The sequence below is a fragment of the Rhinoderma darwinii genome, chromosome 1 (genome assembly GCF_050947455.1).
Source record: "Rhinoderma darwinii isolate aRhiDar2 chromosome 1, aRhiDar2.hap1, whole genome shotgun sequence".
Classification (NCBI taxonomy): Eukaryota; Metazoa; Chordata; class Amphibia; order Anura; family Rhinodermatidae; genus Rhinoderma; species Rhinoderma darwinii.
Genome location: NC_134687.1, coordinates 563,543,651 through 563,553,419, shown reverse-complemented (window position 1 = coordinate 563,553,419; position 9,769 = coordinate 563,543,651).

Here is a 9,769-nt window from a genome sequence, read left to right as displayed (position 1 = left end):
TGTAAAAATAGCCTTTTGTAATTTTCTTGAAAATATGAGAAATTGCAGCTAAAGTTCTAAGCCTTGTAACGTCCTAGAAAAAGAAAACAATATTCAAAAAACGATGCCAATCTAAAGTAGACATATGTGGGATGTTAATTAGCAATAATTTTGTGTGGTATAACTGCCTGTCTTACAAGCATATACATTTACATTTAGAAAAATGCTAATGTTTGAATTTTTTCACTACATTTTGGTGTTTTTCACAATTAAATACTGAATGTATCGAGCAAATTTTGCCAGTAACATAAAGTCCAATGTGTCACGAGAAAACAATCTCAGAATCGCTTGGATAGGTGAAAGCATTCCGAAGTTATTACCACATAAAATGAAACGTCAGATTTGAAAAATGAGGCTCTGTCAGGAAGGTCAAAAGTGGCCAAAGAGGGAAGGAGTTAAAGAATGTGTGTGTGTGTGTGTAGTAAAGATGTTATTGTTAGATGATACCACAAGATCTAAGAAATCTATTTATTTCTTGTCTATCTTACTAGTAAAAGAGAGACCCCAGAGGTTATCATTTAGGGAGTTACAGAAGTTCTGTGCGTCCTCTATGGTACCTTTCCATAGGAAAAAAAGGTCATCAATGTATCTCTTATATAGTAGGATATTTTGTTTAGCCCAAATATAATTCCAAATGTGAGTGTCTTCTAATACCCCCATGAACAAATCGGCATAACTGGGAGCCACCCTTGTTCCCATGGCAGTCCCCCTCGTTTGTTGGTATATAGACTCTTTAAAACTGAAGACGTTTTTCTTAAGGATGAATTGCATACTTTCTAGGATAAACTTAGACTATTTTGTTGTCATTTCCTGATCTTTTTCTAGAAAGTTTTCCAGACTTAGTAGACCTAACTCATGCTTAATGTTAGTATATAAAGCACTCACATCTAAGGTGATAAAGATAATGGACTGATCATATTGAATTTTATTTAATTCTTTGATTAGTTGAGTTGAATCCTTAAGAAAACTGGGTAATTTGATTACATATTTTTGTAAATAGAAATCTAAATAATGGGACAGCCGGCTAGTCAGGGAATGTATCCCTGATATTATTGGTCTGCCAGGGGGGTCGGTCAGTGTTTTGTGGATTTTAGGTAAATGGTAGAAAAAGGGAGTTTGGACGTTGGAGGGAATTAAGTAGTTTCTTTCATTCTTGTTTAAGATCCTTTCACTATATGCTGAGTTCACAATATTTTTGACCTTTTCAACAATTTTGGTAGTGGGATCTTCAGATAAAAGTGTGTAATATTCCTTATCTGATAGGATTCATAGAGCTTCCTTTTCGTAGTCCTCAAAATTTTATATCACCGTTCCTCCTCCTTTATCGGCTGCCGAATTACAATGCTGTTGTTCTTTCTCATATTTTTTATTGCTATGCGTTCTTGTCTAGTGAGATTATCTTTATGGGGCAATCTGTAGCTCTCTAGTTGATCTAAGTCACTGGCTACTAGGTGATGAAAGGTATGTATAAACTGGCCCTGGTTTTCCATAGGGTAAAATCTGGAGGGGGGTTTTAGGCCAGTATGTGTAAACGGATCATCTTCAGCACTTGCAATATCGTTAGTTCCTACTTCTTTAGGTTTTTTAGTAGAGTAAGTAGAAATGTCTCTTAAGAGTGAGTTTTCTAGTGAATTTATGAAGATCTAAAAATAAATCAAAACCATTGGCAGTGGAATTTGGACAGAAGGAAAGGCCTTTTTGTAGTAAGGAATACACTTCAGGCTTGATCTCATATTCGGACAGATTAAAGATAGGAGTATTTTTCAGTGGTTAGACTGGTTAATCTTTTTTTCTTTTTACCTCCTCTTTTTCCTCGGAAACGGTTTTTATTTTCTGGTTCCTTACGGGGAAGAAGTCTTTGATTGTTTGATTCTTTTGTAGTTTGAGCTCTAGTGTAGAGGGAGGTGATGTCAGTAAAGGTACCTTGGGGATGTGAGTTCTCTCTAAAAAATTGTTAGTATGAGTACTGGAGGTGGTTGCTTCCTCTGGGATATTGTTTGGGTTAAAAGATGTTAGAGATGTTAAAAAAGGGACTGACGCTGCATGGCCGGCACTAGAGTTGTCAATTGTAATAGGGGTGGTTGGAAAAGAAAGAGGATTGCTAGGGATATCGGCAGGACTGCCATGGGAACAAGTGTGGCTCCCAGTTATGCCAATATGTTCATGGGGGTATTTGAAGACACTCACATTTGGAATCATATTTGGGCTAAACAAAATACCCTACTATACAAGAGATACATTGATTACCTTTTTTTACTATGGAAAGGTACCATAGAGGATGCACAAAAGTTCTGTAACTCCCTAAATGATAACCTCTGGGGGATCTCTTTTACTAGCAAGATAGACAAGAAATAAATAGATTTCTTAGATCTTGTGGTATCATCTAACAATAACATCTTTACCACACGCAAATTCTTTAACCCATTAATGACCGGGCCTGTTTGGGCCTTAATGACCAAGCCAGATTTGTTAAATCTGGTATGTGTGACTTTATCAGAGAATAACTCAGCGAAAGTTTTGAATATCCAAGTAATTCTGACATTGTTTTTTCGTCACATGTTGTACTTTATTTTAGTGGTAAAAGTAGACTGATACGATTTACGGAAATTAATAAAAAAATAGAAAAAATGAAGAAATTTTGTAAAAATTATCATTTTTCCCTATTTTTAACGGCAATATGTCACATATGTACATACATACAGTACAATTTTTTTTATTAAATATATATTTCCATCTCTTTACTCTATTTTGGCAGCACTTTTGAAAAAAAAAATTTTTTTTTGAGCAATTTAGAAGACTTACAAGTTTAGTAATAATTTTATACATTTTGAAGTACATTTGGTCTTCCTGCATCAAGCCAGGTTTTCAGAGGCTCATAGGTGTCAGAATGGTGGAAACCCCCACAAGTGACACCATTTTGCAAACTACACCCCTTAAGGTATTTATTAAGGGGTGTTGTAAGTATTTTGACCCCACAGTTTTTTTGTAAGAATTCATGCAAAGCAGGCGTAAAAAAATATAATCTCACTTTTTTCATAAAAGTATAACTTTGAAGACCGATTTCTTTGTAAAGCAACCATGAGAATGAAGAAACACACCCCAAAATCTATCACCGTTTCTCCTGTTTTCAAAAATGCCCCCATTGTGACCCTAATGCATTGCCTGGACACACGGCAGGGCCCGAAAGGAAGGGAACACCCGGAGACTTTCAGGTCTCATATTTTGCTTGAAAATGTTTTAGGCCCCACTGTATATTTGGAGAGGTTTTGAACTACCAGAACGATAGAAACTCCCCATAAACGACCCCATTTAGAAAACTAGACCCCTTAAGGTATTTATCTAGGGGTGTAGTGAGTATTTTGACCTCACAGTTTTTTGCTAAATTTAATGCATAGCAGGTGAAAAAAAAATAAAAATCACTTTTTCCATAAAAATATCACTTTGAAGACCGATTTCTGTGTAAAGCGACCATAAGAATGAAGAAACACACCCCAAAATCTATCACCCTGTTTATCCTGTTTTCAAAAATGCCCCCATTGTGACTCTAATGCATTGCCTGGACACACAGCAGGGCTTGAAAGGAAGGGAGCACCCGGAGGCTTTCAGGACTCATATTTTGCTTGAAAATGTTTTAGGCCCGACTGTATATTTGGAGAGGTTTTGAGCTACCAGAATGATAGAAACTCCCCATAAACGACCCCATTTAGAAAACTAGACCCCTTAAGGTATTTATCTAGGGGTGTAGTGAGTATTTTGACCCCACAGTTTTTTTGCTAAATTTAATGCATAGCAGGTGGAAAAAAAAACAAAACACTTTTTTCATAAAAGTATCACTTTTCAGACAGATTTCTGTGTAAAGCGACCATGAGAATGAAGAAACACACCCCAAAATCTATCACCCGGTTTCTCCTGTTTTCAAAAATACTCTCATTGTTGCCCCAATCTGCTTATTAGACGTGTGGCTGGGCCAAAAAGAGAGGGAGCACCCTTTGGCTTTCAGGGCACAATTGAATAAATTCTAGGCCCCATATCATGCATTTAGAGGCATTGAGCTGCCTGAACAAAAAAAAAAAACACGCAGAAATGACCCCATTTTAAAAACTAAACCCCTAAAGGTATTCATCTAGTGGTGTAGTGGGCATGCGGACCAAAAATTTTTTAAAGGAGGAATTATTATGGGTATCATTTCAGACACTATGGGTATATAATGTTTTCTTCAAACTCTTATTACGTTTCCACATGAAATAGAGGAGACGTGGTAGAAGGTTATTTTGTTAGAAATACGCCACATTAATAAATTTGTGCGGCATACAGAAGAGAAGTGAAGCCGTGTATTCATAACGGATAAATGTAGCTATAGACGTATTTGCCTGTACTTATGACTATGTCTTGCTGAAGAAGCAGTTGGTGCCATTATGATGTCATTGTGGACAGAATTCTGTCCTAATATAAAATCAGTCAGAGAGGAAAAAATAAACTGTACTGGAGTGACGGGCAATATCTTCAAACAAATGTAGGAAAATGTATCCAACTATGTTGCAAACTCGAGTCTGTTCACTAGATAGAAGAACACCTGCAGGGCTGTCATGACAAGGATTTTTTTTTCAGTGACTGGTTGTACAACATCTCTTTAGCTCCATCAATCCTTATGAGGGACGAATGTGCCAAGTGACGCTGTACACCATAACAGGCCCCTGCCCGGCAAGGTAGGAACCGCTATGTGCACAAAACAACCAATCACCTACAGAATATATAGAGGGGCAATGTCCAAAACCATCTATAGGAACAGTAAAGGATCACTAATCCCCAAAATGATGTCAGTATTTCCAGAAGAACCGTAACAAAGACCATGGTGTATTGATAAGGAACAGCTCGATTATTAGAGATCCTCCAAAAAAAAAATATCATGCCCGTATCACGGTACAGAATTAGGAATGTAACCGCTGTATGTGGCAGGACATAGTCATAAGAAAAAGGAAATACATCCCCAATTTATTCTTGTAACCATTTCTAAAATGCACGACTTCCACTAATTCAGGGGCGGCACGGGCAATGCCCACATTTATTTTTTATTTCAAGAACGCTTGTGGGGGTCCATGTTCTGAATAGACAGATGTGGGCTCCTGCACAATAAACTGTATTCATTTGTGAGTGATCAAGTCCTGGATTTAATTGTCCAAGAATTGTATAAAAAAAATCATAAAGGGGAAATTTAGTTTTACAGTCTGAAATAAATAAACCTCCCCATGAGAATCCCTCCCTCCCTTGGAAAGCCCAGAAACGAAACAAAAAAATATGCATAAATTAAATTGACTCCCTAAAAAGAATCCCCCCCCCACCCCACCCTTTTTGGTTTTCCCTAAATTATAGATAAAATTAATAATTAGAAACGGTGTGGTAGGTCTCAAAACAGGGGTAGTTGCACAGGCCTGGATTTGAAGGGCACATGGGGCAGTAAAACCGGGAATCGCTCCTCCTTCCGTGTTTACTGCACACCCGGCATCTCTTTTGGGGGTATCTTTGGTTCACAGAGGCAGGGACGGGGTGAAGGAAGTGGCGCTCAGTGAGCCTTTTGACATCCTCTGACTGGAAGGAGTCTCTAGGTGCGGGGGAGTCAAACAGGAGGTGCTCTATAATTTTCTCCTGATACTGGAGGAAACTGAGCGTTCCCTGGGTCTTGTACAGCACATAGCTGTTGTAAGTGGCCATCTGGATAAGGTAGATCGCTACCTTTTTATACCAGGCCCTAGTTTTGCGCTTGACCAGGTACGGTTGTAGGACCTGGTCAGATAGATCGACTCCCCCCATGAACTTGTTATAGTCCACCACGCAGACCGGTTTCCTCTTATCAGAGGTAGCGCCCCTCTCTCTTACTGCCACTGTGGTGTCCTCGTGCACGGTGGAGAGCATGTACACGTCCTTTTGTCACTCCATTTGACAGCGAGCAACTGGTCACTTGCAAATGAGAGTGACGCACCCCTTTCTAGTCGCCTGGACACCAGTCGTTGAGGGAAGCCGACTCTATTTTTTCGTACCGTCCCACAGGCCCCTGTATTCGCAGCATGGAGGGACTTACAGGGGGACACTGGTGTAGTAATTGTCGGTGTACACATGGTACCCTTTTTGTAGAAATGGCACCATGAGTTCCCAGACAATTTTCCCACTAATGCCATTATCCTCTGGGCATCCTGGGGGATTAAGATGGCGGTCCCTGCCCTCATAAATGAAAAAGCCACAGGTGTAGCCCGTTGTGCTCTCGCACACCTTATAGAGTTTCACTCCGTATCGGGCTCTTTTGGAGGGGATGTATTGTCGAAACGATAGACGGCCCTTGAAGGACATAAGGGACTACCGCTAGTTTTTGGCCTGGGGTGTATAAATTGAAAAATGAGTCACTTAGGAGGGAGATTAGGGGTCTCAGTTTGTTGAGGCGATCATAGGCTGGGTCACTTCTTGGGGGGATTTGTGTATTGTCAGAAAAATGCATGAAACGCATTAGAGTCTCATAGCGCGTTCAGGCCATAACAGCTGCAAATACAGGCGTGCTATGGATAGCGCTGGTAGCCCAATAGGAGCGGATAGAGTTTTTTTTTACTATCCCCATGTTTAGGGTAATTCCCCCAAAATTTTTTATTTCAGAAACTGTTGTGGGGATCCATCCTCTGGCATAGCAAGACCTGGGATTTTGGGTGCCAAATTGCCTGGCGTATAAATTCGTCTGCTGGACGATTAGTTCCAGGACCTGATCGCCTATAAACAAATGAAAAAAATTATAGGGACTAAAATTTGAGACATCTGCGTTGATGCCTGGAGTCGCTGTAAATGGCAAAACTTGGGGGGGAGAAAGCAATTGCAGGATCCCAAATTGCGGAAGGGACTGCAGTACTAGGCCCGTCTCCTGACGCTTCACCGCTGACCGCTGCGTCCACCACCATAGGGCTGGGGGGTCCAGTGGCAGAAGCAGAACTTGTGTCGCTTTCTGAGCCAAGTTCTGCTTCTGACGCAGTGTCCGTATCACTGCCGGAACCGCTAGAGCACAGCATGGCGTATGCCTGCTCTGCAGAGAACATTCTGCGGCTTCTGCGGTTCATGTTCACCACACTAATAATTGTTGTTTTTTGTTTTTTTTTAGAAGACAAACAAAAAAACGGGGGTGATTACGTGTAATCTGGGGTGATTACTGGTAATCTGGGGTAATTACGGGTAATCTGGGGTAATTACGGGTAATCTGGGGTGATTACGGGTAATCTGGGGTAAATTACGGACAATATTCGGATAATATCGGAAAACACTGGCGAGTAAGTATGTGGTGTATTTTACAGTATAATACAGCACAAGATTTGTATAGTATTTCTCTCTCTCCTCTCACAGATCAACTACAGTGAGAGGAGGGAGGAAAAGAGCACAAATCTTGTGCTGTATTTTGAAAATATGGGACTATGGTCACTGTGATAGGTATATCACAGTGACCATCTGATCAGGGACCAATTATAACGGTCCCTGATCAGTTTCCATTTACAGGCAGAATAGCTGCCTTTCACTGACAGCGCATGCGTGCGCCATTTTTTTTTTCTTCCGGGGGGAGGGGGGGCACGATCGGAGACCTAACAAATAGTTTTTTATCTCCTCTCACCAAACATTCATGGTGAGAGGAGATAAAAAGTCAGATTTCAATGCTGCATTAATTGTAACAGCGATCGCCGGTATTCGTTGAATACCGGCGATCGCCGGTTTGGGGACCGCAAACAACGGTCCCCAGACTGTGCTCCAAGCCCTCAGCTACCTCTGGTAGCTGAGGGCAGGGAGCTATCCCTCTGCACGGCGCCGCAATCTTAATTAGATTGTGTGCGCATGCGCGGGCGCCATTTTTTTTCTCTTCCCGGCAGCTGCGGGAGGAGAAGAGAAGGGGGACACGATCGCGGGCATCGGAGGCCCTTCAGGTTAGTTTTATCTCCTCTCACCAAACATTCATGGTGAGAGGAGATAAAAATGTCCATTTTCCACCGCTGCACTAGTTGTAACGGCGGTCGCCGGTATTCGTTGAATACCGGCGATCGCCGGTTTGGGGACCGCAAACAACGGTCCCTAGAGTGTGCTCCAAGCCCTCAGCTACCTCCGGTAGCTGAGAGCAGGGAGCTATCTCCTTTCACGGCGCCGCAATTTTATTCTGATGCAGTGCCGTGAAAAGGCGTATGTATCAGAATAAAGCCTGTTAGTGGCCGCCGTTAAAAGGCGTATTGGCGGTCACTAACGGGTTAAGAAAGTTGACACAAATAGCTACTTAGATTTCAAAAGCGGTCATTACTCAAAATGGATCACCAACATTCCTTTTAGTTAATACAAAAGAATCAGAAAAAACTGTACTATGGATACCGATTTTGCAATGCAACCAAAAATTTGAAATAAACGATTTAGAGAAAAAAGCTATCCAAAAACATTACTCACACAAGCGTTAAGAAAGACTCAAAATCTGTCCCAAATAGACTGTATACAACCGAGACCCCCAAAAAAACTAGACCATCAGGGGGTCCAAGAGCTAACCAGTGAGAACCTTAACTTTATCACCACATTCAATGTGGCTCACAAACAAATACAAAATACTCTAGCTAAACACTGGCATATATTAGAATCAGACCCCTTTTTGAAAGCTATACTTAAAAAAAACAAACGCTGGTAACATACAGACGGGCACCTTCTCTGAAAAATCTGCTTGCCCCCAGTGGGGTCCATAGATGCCTATGCTGCAAATCTATTGCTCACAATATAACCAGGTTCTTTTCAATATATTCTGGCAACATTTTTTATATCAAATATCAGTTCAATTGCAAATCAAAGTCATTAATTTATCTATTACAATGCACATGTCCAATGCAATATATTGGAAGAACGGTTCAACCTCTGTATTGTAGACTGAACAAATGTAGATCCAACTGCACTAAAGGGTTTATGCAACACAGCGTATCCCGACATTGTACTCTATATCATAATAATGATTTTGATTGTTTTACTGTGACTCTTATAGACTATATAGACCCTGGCAAGGCTAATAGTATGGAGAATTTAAATAAAAAAGAAGTCTTTTGGATGTATAAACTGAATACGTTGAACCCTGTTGGTCTGAATATGATATCAGAAACGATCATCTAATATTATCAATGATATCAACCAATGCTAAACATAAACTGATGTTACATCTCTCTCTTTACACTCACTAATAAGAAAAAAAGAAAAAAATCCCAAAAGAATTATATATAATATATTATATTGTTTTTTATTAGATTATACCAGGGGCGTAACTAGGAAAGACTGGGCCCCATAGCAAACATTTGACTGCGGCCCCCCTCCCCTGGGTATCACACAACCCCCTCTTGTAGATAGTGCCTCCCTATAGAGTCCGCCACACAGCGCCTCCTATAGATAGCACCATACAGCCCTCCCCCTGTAGATAACGTCATACAGCCCTCCCCCTGTAGATAACGCCATACAGCCCTCCCCCTGTAGATAACGTCATACAGCCCTCCCCTGTAGATAACGCCATACAGCCCTCCCCCTGTAGATAACGCCATACAACCCTCCCCCTGTACATAACGCCATACAGCCCTCCCCCTGTAGATAATGCCATACCGCCCTCCCCTGTAGATAACGGCATACAGCCCTCCCCCTGTACATAACGGCATACAGCCGTCCCCCTGTAGATAACGCCATACAGCCCTCCCCCTGTAGATAACGC